The sequence below is a fragment of the Thunnus albacares genome, chromosome 3, assembly GCF_914725855.1.
Source record: "Thunnus albacares chromosome 3, fThuAlb1.1, whole genome shotgun sequence".
Lineage (NCBI taxonomy): Eukaryota > Metazoa > Chordata > Actinopteri > Scombriformes > Scombridae > Thunnus > Thunnus albacares.
In genome coordinates, this window is record NC_058108.1 from 112,286 (window position 1) to 137,621 (window position 25,336).

At 38.6% G+C, this 25,336-nt stretch overlaps 1 long non-coding RNA gene across 2 annotated transcripts; it reads right to left on the reverse strand.

Annotated features, from left to right (window-relative positions):
* Positions 1-13,151: 13,151 nt before the first annotated feature.
* Positions 13,152-24,117, reverse strand: LOC122978791. Of its 2 annotated transcripts, XR_006402742.1 has the most exons (3): positions 23,853-24,117; positions 23,028-23,103; positions 13,152-13,364 (listed from the first exon to the last, which is right to left on the reverse strand). It is a non-coding gene; the product is annotated as an uncharacterized LOC122978791 (long non-coding RNA). The 2 variants fall into 2 exon arrangements; XR_006402741.1 differs by having other exon boundaries at positions 23,028-24,117.
* Between the last annotated feature and the right edge of the window lie 1,219 nt (positions 24,118-25,336).

Sequence of the window (25,336 nt, forward strand, 5' to 3'; positions counted from 1 at the left end):
TGGTTCAATATTTAACTTTGTTGGTCTGGTTTGAATCTCAGCTCTGCATGTTCCCACCAGACACTCAGGACATGTAATAGACCACAGCCCTTATGTCACCCTGAATAATAATACACAGTTAAGGAACATGGATGCATGTGCTATCTCTAATTAAGAGTTGGCTTGACTTGGTGATTCAAAAAACTATAAGAAAGCCGCTGTGGTGTAACACAAGAAACTGTAATATTCAGCAATATCAATTGAGTGATATCAATTACTCACTTAATGTCTTCTATATCTATTTCTATTCCTCTCATCTTCTTCACTTAGCCTACACTCTGTCAAATTAGTCAATACTAACAGATGGACTCCTGATCAAAATAGATGTAAAGGCAAATATCTGCACATCTAGCATATCCAGCAGATTAAGGACAGTCCACGCATTGCTGCCATTGTGTGGGTGGACCTCTTGTGATCAATCTGCAGTACAGCGAGAAGTGTCTGGGAGTGCAGGAGTTAGAGCTTCCAGGAGACTTTAGATGTCTATAAGTTCTTGAGATGTTTGAAGGCAAAACTACGGATTCTTCTCTTGATCATAGATTTTTGCATTACACTGTTTAAGAAGTATATTTGTTGGTTTGTTTTATGAAGTGGTCTATGAGCAGGTTTCAGACACTGTTAGTAAGTTAATCCTGATAAATAATAAGAACGTAATCCCACTACTTATTACTTGACTTCTGCATTACATTGTGTTATCTTGTATCCTAAAAGTCATGCCAATCACCTGTCACTGGAATCTTGTTCTGAATTTTACAGATTTTGTAGACACAGGCAGCAATTCTGCTGTGCAGCCTGACACAAGATATCATTTCTCTCTGTGTTACTGGTGAACAGCCTGTCGAAAAACTGATCTTAGCCTGTGTTGCAGAGGTAGAGGGGTTCTCAGTGTTATTCCTAACAGGACCAGTTTGACACTGACATTTTCTGATCAGGTGGTTAACAGATTGACTGTTGATCTTATTTCTGTGGATAGAAGGCTTTGAAATGGACTCATTATATGATACAGATGAAAAAAAAGAGAATATTTTCACTTATCAAAACATTTAGCCTCTTCTTCACACATGTGCTTTCTGACAGACAGCACAGTGAGCCAAGTCAGGTTAAATTTCCTTGATAGATATCGGTTTAAAAAGTCAGCAGTAACCACAATTACTGAAAATGAAACATTAATGCCTTACTCTAATGAAATACTGAATTCAACCCATAATGAGTTAAGCTTGGGGAATGTTAGGATGGTATGCTGGAAACATACGAGCGTGATAATGTGATGTAGAAAAATGTGTGTGTGAGATAGAGAAATAGAGTGTCAGAGGATGGAATTTGTATGGACTGAAGCCTATCATAATTACAAGCCTTGCAGACAGCCCCGAAACCATGAATGCCAAGCAGTGCTTATTTTGTGTGGTTCTGAGAGAATGTCTTTTTTATCTATAGGCAAGTGATGCCTACCTCTGCATGATCCCCTGGGGACACAAGATCTGACATCATTCACACACAGAGAAGCACAGCGACACCTCAGTGTACATCTATCTACACATATACAGACATTCAAATGCCTGTACAAGCCCACACATGCGCACACATTTCTCAACAAACTCCATAAGAGTTTCTCTGTGGGAAACTGGGACAAACTGTTCTGGCAGGGGAAAACGTCTGTGCTCAGAGAACAAATCTAACTGTTTGGCAGCCAACGAAGCGAACGAGCAGGCTAGCATGTACGCCGCAGTTATAAAGTAGCTGGGCACAGTGGCAGATGTAAAATGGATGACATCTGGCTGTAGCAAGGTTCTCTCTCTGCTTTCATGTTTGTCTTATTATCCTGAGAAATGGAGGGAAAAGTGGTTAAATTTGGTGTGAGTTCTCAAGATCAGGAGGTAAACAAAGTCTCTGTCTTGGTAGAATGTATTAATATCACCTGAAGACAAATAGTAAGCCAGTGTATGGAGGAGGAGCAGGAGAAGGTAGAGGCGAAAAGGCAACAAGAGAAGCTGAAAATAGGATGTTGAGGAGCAAAGAAAGCAAGATACGAGAACAGAAGAAGAAAGGAGGCGATGAGACGAGTAAGGGGGAGAGGAGAGAAGAGGAGGAGGGGAAAGAAAAGAGAAAAACAGCGGAGCAAAGTAGATTGTCTTTTTTTTTCTTTTTGCTCCCATTTTTTTTTCTAACTTTAATTCAATCTATCTTTCTATTTCTCTCCCCCAACGCTGCTCTCATGGGAACCAAGTTCTGAGTTGCTTGAGCTGTTTGGAGGTGCTGTGAGTGTGTGTGTGTGTGTGTGGGAGGTGGTAAATTGAGCAGGTGTATCAGGAACAAAAGATCAGTGACTCAACTATCGCTGCACTGTGTGTGTTTGAGCGTGTTTGTGAGTGCATGTGATTGTGTGTGTGATATAGATAGAAAGGGAATGTAATAAAACTGTCGACCTGGAACTTCTGGTTGGCGATGTAAGAGTAAAGACGTCTGCAGCAGGTCTCTCCATCATATTCTTAATTTTACTACTTAAACATCAGGCTTTCCTTGGTGGAATGTCATTTTGACATTTTGTGGTATCAAAATGAGCAACTCCAAACAACAGAAGCACAAGCTAGTGCTAGCATAGCAAGCAAGCTTTCAGCTACGGTGGTTAACACTTTTATAATATTTAATATTAGTATTATTAGTTGTACTTGAAAAAACAACAACAAAGATTAGAATAGGCAGAAGGCAGTTGTCCTCTAAATAATTCTGTTTGTCCATCACTAGTATGAAGAGAATAGAAAATTGATATTGAGCATCTGCAATATATCTGATAGTGTTTTAGTTTTTAGTCAAGTTACATTAACCCACATTACAACAACAGTAGCAACCAGGAATTTTCCCCATGAGTTTATTTATGCCTTGTGTAAACTACGCTGAGTGCACCGCCGGGCACTTTCTCCAACTCAACGCCAGCAACATCAAGGGTGAACCGGGGCTCAAGATTTATCTCCTCAGTGAAGATGAGTTGATCAGCTTCATCACCGCTGCCGGACGCCTTAGCTTAAACTCTGATCAGCTTCACCGATGGACAACGACAGCAACATCTCGTCTGCGTCTGAAACATCTCTGACCTTTGGTCAGTTCACCACGATTTCCCGAAGGTTATGGCCATTACTCAGTACTCAGATAAGAAGATTATTATGTTTGTTTTTTTCTGCTAACATTAGTATGAAACATGTTTAGGCTAGATGTTGATGAGCACTGATCTCATCATGTGGAGTTTAATCCTGAAGAGAAAGAACTTTTTAGAGTTAGTTTTTGAGACATTTGCAGTTTTTCATTTATTTCTGATATATTAATATACTTTTTTACTTTATACTTTTAAGTTGTTTACATTTATCTTATTTCTTTAATATTTAACTATGTTTACATTGTAACTAAGTTTATTATTATTATTACATTTGATTTTTGCTGTTAATATGTAATATGGTAAATGTTTCAAAATAAAAATGTTTAGATTCTATAAACGCTTTTTGACTTGTATCTGATTATTTAATAGATGTTCTGGGGAATGAAATGGCAATGAAAGTCAGTCAGGATGACCTCATCAGACTCTACAATCACCGCTGGATATTGAAATATTAGCTAAATCACTGCAGATGACGTGATTTCCCACTGATCACTCAAGTGGCCATTTGAAACTGCAGTTTTTGGCATTTCCACGTTGCAGGTGTGTGTGTGTGTGTGTGTGTGTGTGTGTGTGTGTGTGTGTGTGTGTGTGTGTAGGAGAGAGAGAAAGTACAAGATGGCCGAACAAGATGGAGGGCATGAACCTTTGTGGGATTGCAAGAGCGAGGCTGTATACTGGAAAGGACTTTTAGTGAAGTTGATGTTATATCCCAAAAAAACACCAAATCTATGCAACACATGATCTATGTGGGGAATGCACCACACTGGGACACATACAACAGTAGGTCATCAGCATACAGATCCCTCCCCCATCTAGAAATTCCATCTACTGTTTGGAGATGATTTTAACATGATAGACAGAGGAGGCTCGATGGTGAATGCAAATAGAAGTGGACTTATTGGGACCCCTGACAATGAGAAACATTTGGAGCACTTCCCATTCGTGACCATCGATGCCTTAGGTGAAGTGTATAAGAGTTTGATCCATGCAATGAAATGGGTCCAAAGCCAAAAACTTGCAAACATTCAAATAAATACACCCACTCCGCTCTGTCAAAAGCCTTCTCCGCATCCAGGGAGATAACCACTTCTGGTAGCTTCCTGGGTGCTGGAGAGTGTATGATATTGAGAAGGCTTCGGATAATAGAGAATGAGTGACGATCATAAAGTGATCTCCAAAAGCAAGTCAATCCTCATAGATCCCCCCATAGATCCCCATGTTAAAAGCAGAAATAAACACGTTTACAGCCTGGTATAAAAACAGTTTTGGTCTCTACAGCTAATTTCCTCTTTCATGACAACTGTACAGGAGGTGAATTTTTTTATAACTCACCCGTTTAAATTTTTAAACCGGGTGACCACACAGACTACACAACATTTAGCCACAAACTCTACTTTTAGTGTTTGCACAATGACAAAACAGGTTAACTGGTTGAATATGGGCCACTTTCCAGTTGAGTATAACAGTATAAAATACACTACGTTTTGTTTCCCACATTATAAGAAATGTTACGAGGTGAATGCTTCTCGCTGAGCAGTTTAACTTATATAATTGTTTAACATAGATAATAAAGACAGATGAGCATGTATTGATTAAAGTATAATTGATAAGGCTTTTAGGAGCCTGCTGCCATCACTACGAGCAACCACAACGGATTCAGCTGAAAGTCACCAGTTAACATGATCAATAGTTAAACCGAAACACCTGTTAACAATCAAAACATTAATTTAAAACGTTAAATTAATACAGAATCATGCCTGACTTAGAACCCTGGACTTTACTGTGAGTGCAACCAGAAGGAAGACGTTTTAAAGGTAGGAACGGACTTCAGTTGTTTCATCTGTTAGTCTGTTTGTGTGTGAGTGTGCACATGCATGCATCATGTGTGAGAGAGATGCCCTGCAGCTTTACTATGGGCTGCAACAGTCATAAAATTAAAAATTAACCTTTTAATTGATTAAAAACATGCAGTTACTGTTGATGTAATAACTATATGCAAATGAAACGTGGCTGATGTTTGTGCAGGTTGGGTGGACAGTAGTTGAGTTGTGATGGTGCTTGTGGGGGGGGGGGGGGGGGGGGGGGGTTAGGTCGTACATGAAAACATGAAAACAAATGCCCAAATTTCCCTCTGGAGCCGGGACTGGCTCCATTTACTTTGGAGACAATGAAGCTAAACCATTTTCACAATGGCTTCTTTGTCAAATATCAGACGTATAAATACTTAAGCAGACACACAATTTGTCAAAAAAAAAATTGCTGTGATTTTTACTTTGTTCTCTTTTTTTTCCTCCTTTTGATCCCTTTCTTGCAGAACTTTAATGAGGTACAGCGTGGGCGCTGCTTCTCTCTCTCTCTCCATCGTTCTTCCTGCCTCCCTCTACTCCCACTATTCCTCTTTTATATCAGACACACCCCAGTCCAGTTAAACTGCCTCCACTCTACACAGGGGGTACTCACGGAGGCACAACTGCAGGCTGTAGAGCTCACTCCGAGAGATGTTTTCACTTTAAACATTTGACTTTTCTTATGAAGTTGTAATGAACTGCCTTAAAAGGTGGAAAACATGTCATTTCACATTAAAGTATGTAATTAAATAATTACACTATATGCATGGCCAGTCTATATTATCTATGCTTAATTTTGTCTTTGAAGTGATATTTTGGAGGTTTTGGGGAATATATTTGGTATATTTGGTGGATTGTTGCTGTTCATTGCTGCCACATATCAGGAAGAACAATGTCGACACTGTTAAGATACAGAAAAGCTTCTTTAAAACTTCTAATTCAACTTCTAATTCTAATTACTTCTAATTGCTTCTCCACTTCTTCATCACTTTTTTGACTTGTTGACCCTTCAAACAGTCACTGAAAGATGATGAGTTTTTTATTTAAAAAAAAAGTTTAATTGTCCTTGTCAACACAGAAGGCGTGGAATAACAGTTTTCTTCATGCTGGTGTAACCTCTCCGTCAGAGGTTTTGTATTTTTGGTGCTTTAAGTTGTTTTTTTTCCAGTTGAAGTTTTGTTTTTCATTTGGATATCTTGATCATTTGGAACTTTTTTTTTGTTGTACTTTAAATAAATTTTATATAATAATAATAATAATAATAATAATAATAATAATAATTTTTATAGTAATATTTTTTGAGATTGAACAGCACTAAAGCTACTTTTTTAAGTGAATTGGTTGCTTTGGGATGATTCATTTCAGTGGTTGTTGGCATGCTATGTGTCACCTGTTTTTTTATTAGTCACTTCACCTTGTGTGCTTGCTGCTTTTGACTCTGCTGGGATTTGATCCATGTTCTCCACGTTGTTCTGTGATACTGGAGGCGGTGTACTTGACTTCTAAATCATCTTCAGTGCTGAGTACACACAACCAGAGGGAGAAAGAAGAGCAGACTGATGGAGGACTCTGCAGAATATTTGCGTAATGGTGATAAATGTCTTGTAATCAAAAAAAGAAAACTGGGAAGCCACACACTCATAACTCTGATGCACTTATTTTAACAAACAGAGATTAACGCTTCGGCAAACTGCATCCTTCAGGATGTCTGATACATATCTTAGCATTCACAACACCTTTTTCTGTCTTGCAGACCATCTGATTGAACTCAGAAATTTTAGGGTGCAAGCACTTGTCCTATAAAAAGCAGACCAGGGATAGCAGTCAATATATCACAGAGCACTGTGTTTAAAGAGGACTTATCATGCTTTTTGTGATTTTATGTCATTTATATACTGTTATGATGTAGGACATCTATGCTAACATGATCAAAGTGTCAAATCTTGAGGTGAACATATGTAAAAAGCTCCTTGCAAATCAAAAGCCTAGATATTCCAGTAGAGCCCCCAAATAAAACTATAGACCTGGAAATGTGCATCTTATGTCCTTTTTAAGTATTAGGCCAACTGACAGACTGACTTAAGCCATGCGAGCCCTCACATTCATTTGAACGAGAGGAAGCCAATCTGGTGACACAGCAGGGATGGCAACATGGAGGGCTCCCCAAGGGTCGTCTCTTATTATTACCACTACTAGCTGTACGGAAAATACACCAGATAGATAGATAGATAGATAGATAGATAGATAGATAGATAGATAGATAGATAGATAGATAGATAGATAGATAGATAGATAGATAGAATAGTTCATAAAGTGAGTGTTATGAAATAGTTATTGCACAGTCTGAGTGCTTATAGTAAATGACAGAGAAGGCAGTGCTTTCATTATTAAACTTCCTGTTAGTGTGTGTGTTTGTGTGTGCATGTGTGTTGTCGCACTGGTCACAGTGTAACAAAACTTTTTTCTGCAAATAAATTATGAAAAGTGTCATATCAAGAGAAAAATGTCATTATTAGTGTAAGGTTCTCATGTGACAGATGGGATGTGGGTGTCAATATCATAGCCTGTGCCGGTGCCTTTATGTATGCATGTAATGTAGGCGTTTGGTCCTTCTTACCTGCATTCTCTCTTCCTCTCTCTCTCTCTCTCTATATATATATATGTTCTATCATCCCCCCTTCACTCTTTAACAATGCAGTGAATGTATGTGGTGTAGTACGGATAACTCACGGTTGGAGGGAGTGTGTGGTACTATATGGGTGGTTAAGAAAAGATAGAGCAAGAGATAAGGAGAGGTAGAGATAGAGAGTGATAGGAGAGAGAGAGAGCGAGAGAACAGGAGGGATAGATAGCGTGAGAGAGAAAAAAGAGATTTGTGCAAAGCCATCTGTGTAGGTTAAACCAAATTTCATGGGTGTCTGTGTGTGTATGTGTCCACATGTGTGTCCACTCTACAGTGGTATATTATTTATGGTGCATAACATACCTTTGAATTTAGACTTTTTTTTTTTACAGATTGTTTTTGGTGTTTTTTGCCTTTATTCGAGAGAGGAGTACAACATGAAACAAAGTCTACAGCCTGAATCGAACCACAGACATTATGGTTCTGTGGTATGTGTCTTAACCAGTTGGCTACCAGGGTGCCCCTGAATCAAGATATTAATAGTACAGAGTTTCTTTAAAATGGCTATAATTCATATTTTTATAATCACAGTGTATCCAATGACAATGTTTGATGTGAAAGGCATTGTGAGTTAGTGATGAACTACCACCCAACTCTGCAGTTCCCCTTTGGTTTGAGTTTTAGCTCATTGTTTAGCTGTCCGGTCCCAACTTTCCTATTTTGGTTCACTCTCACCGCTCTCATAGCGTATTTTCCAGCCACAACAGGGAGCGGTCTTCAGCCCACTGTACACCACCTGCTCAGCACCAAAGAGCAAACAGACAGAGTTTGAATTATGCAAGTCTGATTTCACACGTCATGTTCTGGAATGTGTCACCTGAAAATTCTGCATTGCAGCAACTAGCTTTCGAACATAATCATGTATTTAGCAGTTAAAGAGCCCAAACCCTCAGGATTTGGTAGAAACCAAAAATAGAGCTAAAAGAATATTGGATTTAGCCTGTATTTGCCAGATGGCTCCACAAGACTCCAAATGAATTATAATGTTATGTAACTGCTGAATGTGTAAATAATCAATATAATAATTATATATACACTAATATAGCATATACAATTATATATACACTAATTTTCACATGTATTTGTCACTTTTTGTATGAACAATACCATGAATGCCTCATCCTCATTTGAACGACAATAGTGTCTCGCTCTTCTCTGTGACAGCCGGCTTTTCGTCCCACCATCAAGTTTGGCTGAGATGTTTTGCCACTAGATGTAGTTGGATGACACTTTGCACCAACTAGTTCATTTCCAGCATACCTCCGCTTTGACTCCGCCTAGGTCTTGTATGGAAGAAAAGTACTGCTGCACTGACTCCTGTGGGTTGAAAGGTGTGGTCTGTTGAAACCATGGTCACAGGTGGTACAACACCTGCCAAGCAAGATTATTAGTCTTGGTGTAGTTTTACATTTAATATCTCTTCATTTACTTAAAAACTATGTCAAACAAAATAGTCTTAGTCAGTTTTAGAAGTCCCCCATGCTACCTGGTGTGTTTGCAGGTGCCAGTAGGATACAATATCATCTATTCGTCTAAGGAAAGAAAACATTTTTAATAAACCTCTGGTGTTTCTGATGGACCAGCAGATGGCAGTAGTAAAGCTCAGTTTATCCTTTGTCTATGTATAGAAGCTAAACATTTGATTTTTTTTAAATGCACGTGCCTGCTGAGATGCCTGGTGTCTGTAGGCGTGACTCTTTCAGGCCTTAGGTATTGTTTTATAAGTGTTGGTTGATTAAATGAAGAATGAACAAAAATGTGGGCAGACAACAGTATCTGGTGTTGGCAAAAAAAAAATCAGAGGGCTTTTGGATTGTACTGGCCACCTGGGTGGATAGCCCACTTATGCCATATGTGGTATAGACATAGCAACAACCTATAAAAGTTTGATTGAGGTGCTCACACCACCTGCTAAGATTCTAAGTATGTTAAAAGTGTAAATGTATAGTTTGCTTTTACAGCGTCTAAAAAAACTGTTCTCATTTCATCTGATACATTTTCTTTATAGGCTTCAGTGTTTTGAGATTAACCCTCAAACAATTTCCCGTTTAAGAGAGTAATAGACCTGGCCACTTATTTTACATAATTTCACTTCAGGCATGTGTTATCAAAGGAAAAAAATAAGCTTGTCTATTTTCTCCTGGCACGTCTTTGGTAGAGCATCTCCTCCATCCAAGGTCATATCATTTAAGTGGAATCAACAAAATATGAAGTGTAACATTTCAATATGTAGAAGGTTGAGGTCAGTGGTGACAAGATAAAAGGGAAAAAACACAATGCCAGGAAAAGATGCAAGTAAATGAAATCATTACTTTTCCAAAAAAAAAAAAAGCTAAAATGTATGTTATTTTTCAGATATTGATAGACAGCAAGACTCAGCCAGCTGACCAGTGGCCAGATGGACATTGGAGTATTAGTTTGGATTGACACTTGCTTTGGCTCAAAGCTACAGCCAAGCTCCAACTGTGTTTTGCATTTTCAAATTCAAAATTCAAAATTGACACTTACCTTCTTGCTGGTGACCATCAACTATAAATGCCATCAACAACTCCTCAACATTTCCCTCTCTGACCAGCACTTTTTAATGCTCAAAATCTCTCCCTTTTGCTCCCTAATGTGCTGTATTTGTACATCAGTGGAGGCTGGTCCATAGAGGCAGAGGAGGTTGATCCTCCTCTATTTTTTGAGAGGCAAAAGGGAGATCAAAATATAAAAAAGAATATTTGGTTGTAATAAACCATTACAAATCTCAGTATTATTTATACTACATATATATTTTTCTCTGTTCTTTGGAAAAAATCCATTACTGAAATTCTGTTTAAAATGCTTCAAAAGCGACACCTGCAGGGCGGGAGGAGAAAGAGCAGTGTGTGTGAAGTGGTGGAGGTGGAGTGGGGGACAAAGGAGGACGGGTGCCTGCTGTCCTCCGCAGGGCGGGATCTCTTACATTGGATTCAATATATTTCTTTTTTTTTTCATGCTAATCTGTGATTGGCCATGACACGTAAAATGACGCTCCAATCAACAACCAAAATGCAATATTGACATTGAGTTGGCCCAATGATAGTTTCCAGATTTCATCTTCAATTCTCTCCACTGTAAGGCAGAGTAGCAGCAGTGGATAGCTCCTTGCGTTACCCAACGCAACAGCTGGCTTGTTGTAGCAGCTTGAAGGACTCTTTATACATCCATGGAAGGACTGTTAAGGACTGTTGTTAAGCTAACGGGAGAAATGATCTGGACTGTGCAGCGCAGCAGCAGCAGGACGCTGCCGGGGAGGCTGGAGAGAGAAGCAACCGGAGAAACAACCAGGAGAGTTAGCTTGTTTGTCATTGTTGCTAATGATATCAGACTGGTTAACCAGCAGCCACAAAGTTCTATTAACTAACAAACAAGATGACCAGCAGCCACAAATGGACGTTGTGACATGAATACTTCATCTCCATGAAAGAAAGAAGACATCAGATAACATGAGTCAGATACAGCTTCTCTCTCTCTGTCTCTATGGTCGCTAATTTAATCTCTGATGATTAAATGTCTGTGTGGCTTTTTTGTGTTTTTTATCTCCTTAACAAGAATGCAGCAGAGATCATATAATGTGTTGTGGGTAACGTTAGTTTGCTTGTTGAAGTTACAGTGAGCTGTCTGGACTCACTCATTCATTCGTTTTTAATTGAGTGGTTGTTCAGTCACCTGTTGATGTGTGATTAGTGAATGAGTGCAGGAGGTCTGTCTGCTTGCTTCTAACAGTTTCTTTAGTTCATTTTTAAGCTGAGTCATATATTGAGTGACAAGCTTAAAGTAACTAGAATAACAAGTGTTAACTAGTGGTGTAACAAATTGTAGTTGATCCGTGATCCATACAGATCGCCCCCCACGGTTCGGCAGGCATATGAACTGCGGATTAATTGCAAAATTTAATGTCTCATTTAAGACAAAGTAAACAAACTTTGCCAGCTGAGCGGCTAATTAGCATCTAGCTGCTAACTGATGTTAGCGGTGAATGTTTGTTATCATCAAGTTTTGATGATGTGGACAGAGACTGTTTCATTCACTGCTTAAAAGAGGAAGCTTTCATGCCTCATGTTGCAATAACTGAGCATTGAATATTTTATATATTTTATTTTACTTTATGTAAACATTGGACATCTTAAATGTTGTTTTCATTTAAGACCATGAGCAAAAGTTCCTTGCTGTTTCTGGCTAAGTGTCTTATAGAATAAATGGAAAACAAAGTTTTATTTGTCTTCCCCTTATTTTCGCTGATCTAATATGATCTGATCCGTGACTCAAATCCATGATACGATCCGAACCGTGAGTTTTGTGTTCATGTTAACACCCCTAGTGTTAACATGTCAGCTTTGTAGACTATATTTTGTATGTCGTGCACATAGATCAGAGTGTGTAAGTCATGTATTTGATACATGCATTAATACTTTCTGATGTGAACCTACACTTTTAGATCTGTGAATGTTTTTAGTGTTCAGTCTTTCTAATATTCAACACTGATCTGAACCTGTATCACACTATAAGCTTTAAAAATACATAGGAAACACGTGTAAATCATGTGATATATTGTCTGTTTTTGATGAGAACATAAATTTGTTGTCACAGTAGAACAGTACTATAAATTTGAATTTCACTTTGTTGGTAAAATGACACATTTGAACCACTCCATGGCTATAATGAGCTCTTCTTTGTTTAGAGACAATATGTATATGCTAAATGTCTTTAAAGAAGCAGCCTTTTCACCACTCAGGGGTTTTTGTTTTTGAAAGGAAATTGTTTTATTATCATATAAAATTTCCCCCTACCCCTCGGATTTCATCAGGTGGGACAATGATATAGTTTGATGTGGTTTGTTGTAAGATTCCATGTTGGTTTTCCTCCTGTCCTCCCCAATTTTTTGAGTCACCAGCCGCCACTATTGTACATTTGGCACAAATGATTTGTACTTATAAGAGCATAAATTGCAGGTGCAATCACTTAAAATCTGAAGAGTTTTATTATTTAGTACATATTTCTGATTTGATAGTTGCATCTAGGGCTTGCCAACAATTTTACTGGTGATATTTGCTAGTTGAGGCGTTTTCCTTAACAGTTTTGGTATTGGTAGCAAGTTTTCATATGACCATGTCAAAATACCAGTGTTTTATAACGTTTCCTGGAGTAATATTCCTGATATATCCTGGATTTTGTCTTTTAAATCCAGAACAATGTTGAAAACTACTTTGACACCATTTACACTGAAGCACCTCTTTGAATGTAGAAATCTTCTAATACTCATAGACAATTGAAAACCATTAAAACCCATCTACAGCTACTTATTACATCCATTTGTTAGGTCATCTGCTCTCTGTAATTCTTGATGCAGTTTTGACTTTCAATGCTATGTCCCATACCTTTTGCCCTATGATAACATAAGGAGAACACATGCTTCTGTACAGTTTATGAACTGGGGGAACATGGGGGAAGAGGAAATAAGGACAAGAGGAGGGACACTGCGAGAAAGAAGAGAGCTGGTATTAAAGGAAAGAGAAAAGGAAGATGTAATAAGTGTGCTAGAGTGGGCTTCAAGTCTTCCACCAGCAGTGAGCAGATGTTGGACCCACAGGCCTTCAACAGCATGGAGCCCCTAAAGCTGGTGCTGTAGTAAACACAACAAATACATTAATACAATACTTGCACATACAGTGTGTGCACAGTTATTAGGCAAATTGTATTCCTCAGGATTGTACATCTAGGATTGTATTGTTGAACAAATACAATGCTCTCAGTCAATCAAAAATGTTATTGAACCTCAAACCTGAATGTTTAACAAAGGAAAAGTGAGTTTTGTCTTTTTCAGGGGAATATATAAGTATGCAAAGTTATAAAATATTCAGTGATCAATATAGCCACCCTTCTTTTCAACAATTGCAGTTTCTTGATCTGTTCATGATCAACTTTCACTGAAGCAGCAACCACAGCCTCCCAAATGCAGAAACTGGCAACAACCGTAGTTCTTAGAACGCCATTTTGAGGGTCTTTTTTAGCTCTTATTTCAGGGTAGGTACCAGCACAAGAGGAACCTTGAGTGACGTAAGTGTATGTTGATTAGGCAAACACATGAGCACCGTCCCATTCAGCACCGGCAACCACCATTTTAAAAAACCTCAATGGTTTAGCTGTTTCAAGAGTGTTGCATCCATCATTTTACAATTTTTTACTTTTCATTGTCAGTTAAATCTCTTTTTTGGCCCATTTTACCAGAGGCAATGAATCTGCTTAATAATCATGCACACATTAATATAAGGTGTTAATAACTTTAAAACACACCCTCCCTCATTACACAAATACAGTACATATCACCTGAAAATGATTAAATCCAATAAGCATTCAAGTTTATATGGTTTGGAATTTGGAAATGTGCCTAGAAATAATGGTAAGGTCACAATACTCACATGCTTAACAATTGTGCATGCAGTGTATGTGTGTACATGCACACACTCTGGAGCACTGAACCATTTCTATCCAACTATTGTTTAATAAGGTCATGGAGTTGGGTGAATGAGCAGTGAAGTGATAAAAGTGGCAATTTCATTCATACACAGTTTAGGTGAAGTGTATATCATTTTGTTTGCACAAAAATAGCATTTTAATGAGTGTGTTGCTCCTTGTCCACTAGCCGTGATGGGAGTGAATATGATTCTGGATCATGACGAAACTGCAGTGCTAGTAATGACATTCTGCATTAATTGTTAAGTAAAATTAGTTTATGTATTGAGCAACGATACAGTACATGACATACTGTAAAACAATCTAGCCATTTTCCTATAAAATCCAATCCTGTGGGACACAATGAGGTTCTCACTTCTCTTGTTGATGACCTCATTTGTTTATCTTATGTCTCAGAATCAATAATTTATTGACGGTAAAATGCTACATGAGGTTTAAATAAAATTGTTAAAAAATAAAAGATTGCAATGTCAGGCGTAAAGTAAAGCAGCAATTTCGACTTGTACCTCAATGTCCATGAGAGCATAATGACAAAAGTTGACATGAACACACATACACACACACGTGAATGACAGCAGGGGCACTGGGTCGATGAACATGTGGCAGAAGATGAGAGACCACAGAGTATATGATAAATATTAGAAGCTTAGCACAGCAGATCTGTCAGCCATCAATCAATCTGTAGATACCATGGTGATATGTTTGTGAGGCTATTTGTGTGTGTGTGTTAGTTTTGGAGGTGCATGTTAATGTGTACACACATGTTTGTATGTGTATGTTTCAATATATTTTAGAGACTTTGCTCCTTTTACTCACTCTTTCAAGGCTTGAATAGAAACACATCTGAGAGGTCTTACAGTCTTTGTACTCATATACTAGTCGAGTGATCCTTGTGTGAGAAGCGCTACTGTGTGGAAATTTAAATCTTCAAAAAGAAGGTCAACAATGCCATTAGGTCAACAGGTCACACAGTTCGATCATTGCTCTGTATCGGCTGTTTTTTTTTGTAGCTCTGGCTATTGTCTGGCTACGCTAGCTCATTACAGACACAGCTGACAAGGTGATTTATATTCATAAAGGGAACGATGACTACAATAGCTCGGTGTGGTTGGTTTGTATTTATTGTATTATCAACATCTTAAAGTCCAATCCAGTCAAGTTTATGTCCTAATATCATCTACAATAACTCAAGGGGCCTTAAAAACCTACAACAAGGTCACCCACTCTGCTTTCCAAGAAGACAAGGAAATCTCTGCAGAAAAAACATCGTATGTAAGGGGAAAATGGAAGAAACCTCATGGAAAGCACTTTTATTTCATTTGTAAAAGATGTCACAGGACAACAAGACTAAGAGCCAGGTTAGCAGAACTGTAAAACTGTACTTCCCGGTGATTCACTCTAAAAACAGACTTGCAACAACATGGGGGACCACATTGGTGTTTTTTTAAGTACCCGTGAGTTGTAAGGGCATCAACTTTTTTATCTTCCATCACAACGATCACAAGATCAACAGTAAAATATGACGTTCATCATGTGACAAAGTACTCTACCAGGAATGAGCAAGCGGCCTTCCGGCACAAGTTGAGCCTAGTTCAACTTTTTCGCTGGACAGCTGGAGCCTGGTGTGTTGACACCCCTGCCACGCCCACAGAGCGCTCTCATTCAAATGCGTGAGAGGGAGGAAAATTCAGGCAAACATACATACATATCATCCGTGCACCACGGATATCTGTACACAATTTCAATCCAATCCAATGAACATTAGTTGATATATTTCTGGACCGATGGCATGGACCAACCAAGGTGGTGGTGTGGCAGAAAATGGAAGAAACCTCAGTTCAAAGAGAGACATTCCCTTCTGTACAGCGGTAGGAACCATAAGTAGTTAAAAGGAAATTCAGGAAAATTAACATAAAATTTTAACAGAACCCAAAAATTGCATGTTGTGTGGGATTATACTAGAGGTTAATTTATTCTCATTTCAACATCTATTCAACCCATATACAGGACACAGTCAAGTAACCCATTTCCTTCTTATTTTCATTCATTTTAATCTAGTCAGAAGGATATACAGGATGACTACTGGTATTCAGCCCAATAGCCTGAATTCAGGGTATCACTACTAAGCCCAGCAGTCTGCTGCCCCTGACCTGATGAGCTGAGACGGCTGTCTGTCCAGATGAGAACTTGGATGCTTTGAGTTGGATTTGTTCTGATGACAGTGCAATCCCCAGATTGTCAACTTATGCCAGGATGAGGGACGAGGGACTGTGTGTGCATATACAGTACAGTTTGTGTGGTTTGTGTCTCCTCTTGTGTGCATGTGTGACTTTATATGACCTGAAAGTAGAAAAACTTGTAGACAACTGAAGAAACAAGAGTTAAAACTAGAGGGGGGGGGGGTAATAGGTAAATAACAAAAGCAGCTAATCGCCTATTTGTGCAAAATCAATTTAATTCAAAATATTTCATTATTACATATAGAGTTTATGGAAATTAATTAAAAAGGCATGATTGAATTCCTCATTCTCTTAGTGGCTTAGCTCATGATAGATAAATTACTGGATACTATTTTCATATTAACAATGCACAAATCCAGTTTGTAATGTTTCTCTACGTTTTTGTGTACTTCATGACTGTAAGCTTCTGTGAGCCATAAATAATAAAGATAAAATCTAGCATCTTGGGAGCTGGCAAAAGCACAGCAGTAAGCTGACAAACCAATCTGCATACCTTGAGGCTTATTGCTAGAAGCAAATTTTTAAAAATGAACCAATAATATACTCCTCTTAAACTGAATTACGTTATCTTTCTCTGCCCTTTCCTCCACCTATACAGTTTTATCTACTAGTGCACTGACGAGATTTTTAGAGGTGCAGCCATGAACAAATGAAACATCAAGGAATTGTCTGTCAAGACTGGTTTGAGTTAAACAGCAGCTGCAATTCCTATTGTTAAGTGCTGTAACCTGAAGCAGAATCTAATCTTATCAATATGCAGACCACTTGTCTTTTTTTTCTGTTGCAACACTGTTTTCCAATAAATCGGCCATTGTCGCTCGGCCTTGAGAGCCTCCTCTCAGTCAAACAGATCAACTCCTCCATATCGTCCTTTGACATACAGCGGCACTATCCGTACAAAGTGATCCTCAATCAAAGGCTGAGATACCCTCGCAGATCTGAGGGTTAAGAGTGCATGTGTGTATGTGTGCATGAGAATGAAGGGTAATTGAGGCGCTTCATCTCTGAGTTTTGATAAGGGGACTAATGGTGCATGTGGTTGCTGTGGAAACCTTTGTTTGAACATAACAGTACAAGGATCTTCATTCCACAACACACATACAGTATATTCTCTCTCTCTCTCTCTCTCTCTCTCTCTCTCTGTCATATGAAAGCGTACTTCTTGCATCAGTGATTTGAAAAGAGGCAGAAGATACATAATGAAGAGTCCTTGGATACTAGAGCAAACAGTCAGCTTTTTAATCCTTTTCCTGCCTGAGGGTTGAATATCTGCCAATACATAGTAGTGTCAGGGTGTTTGAGTTTGGCCAAATCTCAGGAGGATGTTGAACAAATGCAAAAAAAAAAAGGCTGCAGTTCATCAAAACACACACTTACACGGATGTTGGGACCACCACCCCCCCAACACACACACACACACACACACACACACACACACACACACACACACACACATAACCACAACCATCTTCCCAGGTGACCAACATTCATGCTGAGAGCGTGATGGTAAATTGTTAATATTGTGAGGTGCATTGCGGCTTATACATTTGAATGGTTCTTAAATTACATTTTAAATTTAGATGAGCTGTTTCAGTTAGCTGACAAATGTGTTGTCCTGTTCACAGACGGAGGGCTTGAGGCACCTAGTACCTCCATAGGCCGTTCAGGAAGGCCAAGGCAGCCAATCAAATGGCACAACGCCTCATTTTTGCTCACCACACCCATGCCAGGTTTTGATAATCAAACATCCTGTGTGTGTGTGTGTGTGTGTGTGTGTGTGTGTGTGTGTGTGTGTGTGCCTGTGTTATGTTAAGTTTTTGGGCTGTGGAAATTAATTAACAGTCTTTCAATCAGGCACATCCATTATAGCAGGTAATCATGCTAGCAGAACTTTAATCAAATTGAATGTTTGATGATGCTTCTGCAATTTCTTCTGTAAACTCCGACATTTACACAGCCCCTTCTCACACAAAATACGTATTGGTTATTGTCAATAGTCTACTGTACCAACCCAGCTCACCCACTGACTCTATGTAAATATCTATGATCTATGCAAATAATGCAGGTACATGCACAATGGTGATATGAGCCTGTAAATGTTTGCACCCAATATTCAACCCACATACTTAACCAGCACTGCGCCTCAAACTACTGAGCTAAACACTTTGTTTCAGGAGCTTGGTGTAGGTGCTACAAACAGAGTAAATAACATACAATATGTATATATATAATATAATAATAATAATGTGTGTGTGTATATATATATATATATATATATATATATATATATATAAATAAAGGAAAAACCAGTACAGGTCTGAATGCTTGATCACCTTTATATATATCTTATTAGGTAAGACTTCAGATTACTATGCCATACAAATATGTGAATTATCCTGCCACTTGCCTCATGAAGTTTATTCTTTTTGATGTCATTATTCGTGTGCATTGATATTTTAAGCATAGCTTCACAATTTTTTGGAATTAGGATCATATTCTTGGAATTTGGGTTCAGTCTTTGGAAGCCACCTATTGGCTGGTTTAATTAATGTAGTTAATTAAACTATAGTTGTGGGTAGGCTGAGCAGTTGGAGTGCGGCAGGCTTTAGAGAGTAAATACCTGAAGTGCGGTGCGTTTCTGACATAGTGTAAGTAGTTTCTGGTTTGTTCTGCTTTGCAGTGTTTAATTAACACCTGTGTAGGGAATATTGTCGATCTTATCTGACCTATACCGTGCTGTGCAAATATGTCAATTATCCTGCCGTTTGCCTGACATAATTTCCTCCTTTTTCATGTCTTTCTTCATGTGTGTTGCTATTTGAAGCATACCACAATTTTTTAGGGTTAGGAAGGTATTCTTGGAATTTGGGTTCAGTCTTTAGAATATGGAATATGATCAGGGTTAGGATCGTATTCCTGGAATTGGATTCAGTCTTTGGAATATGCCCAGTGACTCATTAGGGGGCAATTGTATTTTTCCATGGAGGAATACTTAATCACTTCCAAACTGAACTGCAGTTTAGAGAATCAGATGCACCCAACCCTAGCCCTTGTGTTTTTTTACGAAGATGGAACGGGTCCTCAATCACAGCGACAGAGATGGGGCTCCAAACACGAGTCAAGCACTGCTTTCCCAAGGCCCAGTTATTGCACGCTGACTCTGATCTCCAGAGTGGGAAACTCAGACACCTCTGAAGATGTTCCGTTACTGAACTGGTGACATGAGGTCATACAAGAGGATCAAAGCCTACGATTCAATGTGAACTGTGACTTCATCTGTGAGGTCACAGAAAGGGCTAATACCTTAGAACCATGACATCATCAGTGAGTTGAAACAGGCTTATCCACATCCTGTCATTATCTCATAGATGATGTAATAAGTTCAGTCAGATCTTGGGGACATCGTAGCTGAGATCGAAAATGATCTCCATTAATTAATCAATGGGCAAAATGTGGTTGAAGAGTGAAGGTTGATTGGACATCTACATGACAGATAATAATGATAATAAATTTAAATATGATGTTAGAAAGGCTGGAATTGTAATTGGACTGTGGAAATAGGAAGTTCAGAATTCATTGATCTATACAAGTTCTGATATTAATTGGGTACAAATTGTGTCACATGATTCCCAGATATGCTGCAGCCACCCATTGGCTGGTTTAAATACTGTACCCACAGTAGTGGGTAGGCTGAGCAGCGGTATGGTGCGTTTCTGACATAGTGTAAGTTGTTTCTGGTTTGTTCTTCTTTGGCGTGTTTAATTAGCACCTATGTAGGGAATATTCCAAAGACTGAATCCAATTCCAGGAATACGATCCTAACCCTGATCATATTCCATATTCCAAAGACTGAACCCAAATTCCAAGAATACCCTCCTAACCCTAAAAAATTGTGGTATGCTTCAAATAGCAACACACATGAAGAAAGACATGAAAAAGGAGGAAATTATGTCAGGCAAACGGCAGGATAATTAACATATTTGCACAACATAGTAATCTCAAGTGTAGGTTAGGTAAGATGGACTAATATGTAGAGGCATTCCCTGACTGCTTATATAGATTACAACAGCACTGGGACTTTTATGTATACATGTATCACTCTGCTTTACAGGTTTTTTACTTATTTATCTTAGATTGTAATAAACTTTGCACCGCAAAGATGAACATATTTCCACAAATAACATTTGAGTTAAATTGTAAATGGTTGTCAGATGAGGATGAAGGGAAGGAAAGAAACTTGGATACTTAAGTGCAAACTTCCAGGTTTGCTCATATGACATCAGCTGGCCTTGACAAACTAGAGAAGAGCAAGCTAACAAAAGACACACTGAAGCTAGCAGTGTAAGGCAAACAACATGGGCTTTGAACAGTTTTCAGACTTGGCTAAGTCTTAAAAATATAAATACTGACATTCAGTCTGTTAAGAAGACCAAGCTGAATACAGTCTTGAGGCCATTTCATGGATCTATCTGGGTAACTAAAGGGGAGCTCTACAGCATCAGCAGCTACCTTGGGCTTGGTTTAAATTATTATATCAATGAGCTTCCGATTAGCTGTTCATGGAATTTATTGCAGGACCCAGATTTCATATCAGCTGATAATGTTTTCAAAGGTGTTGTAAAAGAGATTAGAAGTGCCAGGAAAGACATAACAATACACCACCCCCCGATTTCACCCGGTGACCAGCACATCTTAAAATATTCTGCAACACTAAGTCCAGACAATCCAAAAGATTTACTGAACAAGGTCTGGTACAATATTCAATTACACTTTGGACGCAGGGGCAAAGAGGGGAATCAGGATCTCTAACCTGACTCCTAAAACATGACGAGAATGGAGCAAAGTATTTCACCATTCAACGAAGAAAGAAAAAAATCATAAAGACCCACTGGAGAGAGACAGAGAGAAAACCAGAGGGGTGCTACGTTTGAGGAGCGAGAAAATCCCCTCTGCCCAGTAGCGTCTCTCGAAAAATTCCTGAGCAAAATTCTGCCTGGTGCAAAAGCCCTCTATTTGCAGCCCAGGAGGGTAACAGTTCCAACAGACAGCTTCTGGTATATCGCCATTCCCCTGGGAGTTAACCAGCTGTCACAGATGTTACCCAGGATGTGCAAAGAGGCAGGGACACACACATCTTACACCAACCACAGCCTGAGAGCCACTGCCATACAGAAACTGTCTAATGCGGGACTTGAGGCGAGGGAGATCATGGCAGCGAGTGGGCATAGGTGAGATGCTTTATATAAACATACAGAGACTACGATGTGAATTGTGATAAATGTATGTGATACAAAGTAGCGGCAAGCTAGTGCACAGGAAAATGTCCGTGTTGTTTGGCAACAGTCCAGTCATGGAATTATTTGTATTGGAGGAGTGATGTAAATGATTAAATAAATAAATAAATCATTAACTGCTGTCACTTATTACTGTTAACTAATAAATGGCACTTGTAGAATTGTTGTATGAAAGCAATATCACACTCGAGTTCATGCTGTTGTACTGAACATCAGCATGGCTCTGATTATCTTCGACACTCGGCCTGCAGCCTACGACACACAGCTGATATTCAGTACGACAGCACTCCCTCTTGTGTGATATTGCTGATTATATATATATATATATATATATGACAGCTCTCATCATTCCATGTAAAAATTACATCTTTTATAATATATGTTTTATCTAACTTCCAATGTACGTTTAATTAAAGTCTAACTGAAGTCACATTTAGTCAACCCTTTTTGCAGTGAAAAATTATGTCAAAATGTTTCTCTAAATGTATTGTTAATAGTTTTGTATTATTAGAATAAAGAAAAACATTGGGAATGCTCCTTTTTGTCCCAGCAGGGGGCTTGTTTTATTTCCATTAGCTTGCAGGCTACCAGTACACCATAAGAAACGGAGACAACAGTGAATGTTTGTCTGGTTGCTTATTCAACAACCTAAAGGTGCAGGACAAGACGTGTTCATGCAAGTTGTAAGTTAGATAAGGAGATATATAAGGAGACTTTAGCAGGAATGTGGGTTGTTGTTCAGAGTTTGTAGCAGGATGCTATCAGACTCAGTTTGACTGTCTGCTCTGCCGATGATTGATCGATCCAAGATTTGATTTGCTGTATTGAAATAAGAACTCCAGCTACGTAAACAGATAGCAGAAAGGCATTTAATTGAAATAATGTAAAACTAGCGGGCACAGTCACCAAACCAAAGAATTTAAAATATAAATTTTTCCCTTTTGGTTTCTGATTTTTTCTCAAAGGAGAGCACAGGAGAAGCGATTTAAAGAGTAGATACGTATGCTGTAGTAGACTAAAATAGGCCATTTAATCTCAGTTGGACTTTAAGACCTACTATGGTAAAATTGTAATAAAAAATAGTTTAAAAGTATAACAGAGAAAAAACAAACCTTGAAAATGTGACCTTGCCAATCTTACACTCGAACACTCCTCACAACACATCATCAATGTAATATAAGATTTATTCACAAGGCGCTGAAGAGTGAAAGAGGCTATGGACCACCCAGAACAACATGAGTGAAAGACAGAAAGACAGACAAAAGAAATAAATCTTACTGGTCAAATTTATCTTGCAAGGTGTCTCTCTGTGCCACGATGTACTGTAGCCATAGCAACTGGCACCCAGCATCTCCTGAAGGGAATGAGAAAAGGATTCATGATTCATATCCAAACAACAACAGCCTGAGAATCCAAATATACTGAGGTAAACTGCCACCCCCAGACAGTCAAGCTGACAGCTGTGAGGAGGAGGGGCCACGCAGAAAACAAATAAACAAAAACAATCACATTCATCCTCCATTCACTTCATCCCAACAGCATCACTTGTGGTCATTGTTTTCTGTTAGCCTCTTGTGATCTCAGCCATGTTGACTCGAACTGACAAACTGCAGGATGGTAAGAAGTAATAACTTTGTCATGCCAGCAGGAAGGAATAAAGTAAGACTGGCAGATTTGCAACTGAGTCAGTTCCTGCTGATACACACCAAGACTCCGATCACTTTCAAATTCATCAGTTGTGGACAAAGATAAATTAAGTGGATATGAAGGCAAATTTTATATCAACCAGAGATAATGGTATGTGGACAATCCACAAGAATCACTGTCAGCAAAATTGTGATTCATAGTTTCATGTTCTTGTATGAAAAAAGTGCAAATGCAACATGCAAATGTTCCAGTCCACTTTCAGCACTGCATCTGTGCAACTTTCTATATTCACCCTGAAACCATTATCCAGAAAGAACAGCCTGTACAAAAAAGCCTACCACATTCACTGCCAGTGAAAACATAATAAGCAAGACAGAAATACTTGTGAACCGTATTTAGTGGAGCTGAGAATACAGTCCTGAATCATAATAACCAAGATTGGGATCTCTTCATTACCAAAAGTCCTCCGTTCTTGCACTCACATTGCAATCCAGTCATCGTTGCCACATTTTGCCTGCTCAAGTAAGCGGCAGCAATCAAGGCCCTGCCTGCTGGGCCCACTATAAGGCAGCTGTGCCTCATTACCAATCAGAAGAAAAAGGGAGACAGGGTCCCTGGGAGACACCAGTTTGGACTGCAGCGCTATGTGGAGATAAAACATGGAGGATGCCTATGTGTCTCCTGCTTGTCTTGTGTTTTCTGTGTAACCATCTGCACGTCATTCACACCTTATTTCTTCTGCTTCTCATACATGGCTTTGTTTGTTCTCATTCTTTGCTGTTTTTTGTTTTCCTGCATCCTTTTCTACTTGGTAATAAAAGATATTAAGATTTTACTATTCAGCATATTTGTATTTTTTTAGTTCCATCACAATTGTTACCAATGAAAACCAAAGAATGTATTTTTTTTAAGCTGAGACTGTCTGCTATATTGCAGATATGCTCAACACTCCAGTTATTTTCAAAAAACACATTAAAACCAAGTTGCAGTCATATTGCTGCTGTAACTATTCTAACACATCATGGTGAACATGATGGGAATAGAGCCTGGGGTAAACATGCAGGTTCTCATTGGTTTTTTCAATAAATAGTGAATTAAAAATAATGCCTGGGCTAATTCTCCATCACACTTTAAATAACTTCCTAAAAGTAATTATTAAGCACATTTAATTACCTTTTGTCAAAATGCTTCTGACATCCCTTTCATGGTTTATCTTTGTTTCTTGCCTTGCTTATTTATTTATATTTCTCTCTGTATTTTGCAACAGTGCTTTGAAAAGAGCTATTTAAGATAGACGGAGCAGCTTACGTGCTGTGGATGTTTATTCGACATCATGTCCACTCTTCAGTCCGGTGCAGTGAACCCAACAAAATGAGAGCGTATATGTTTTACTGACAGTTGGGGTCTGGGATTTGTGCACATGAGCTACATAAGCAACAACAATAGCAACAAACAAACCAAATAAATGTTGAAGGAAAGTTGAAGTTAAGTGCTCTGTACAGTAGTTTGATCAAATGTTGAACGCAGTGCAAGTTAGCTTTGAAAGATAAAGAATAGTAAGGCTGGAAAAAAAGCACAGGTTATCTTGGTAACAGTGAGAGGTGCTTGTTGCTGTTTCTCTGTATCTACAATAGAGAACAGGTGGACAGAAACATATTTCCTTTTCTTTTGCAAGATAAATAGCCTTCATAATTCTTCATTTGGATGGAACAAAGCACTAGACAGAGCCTCTTATACTTTCACAGTAAAACCAGTGCTATCCACTGCAAAATGTCATTACACTTTCAATTAATTAACTCACTAAATGAGTTACAGCTTAGTAACATATGCAATTGCCTTGTATTGGAGGTTAAATAACTCATATTGTATGTAATTTTATTTCAAAATTCAATGCAAGGGAGGAAGCAAAGGGCCGCAGACTATCACAGAGTTTGTAAACC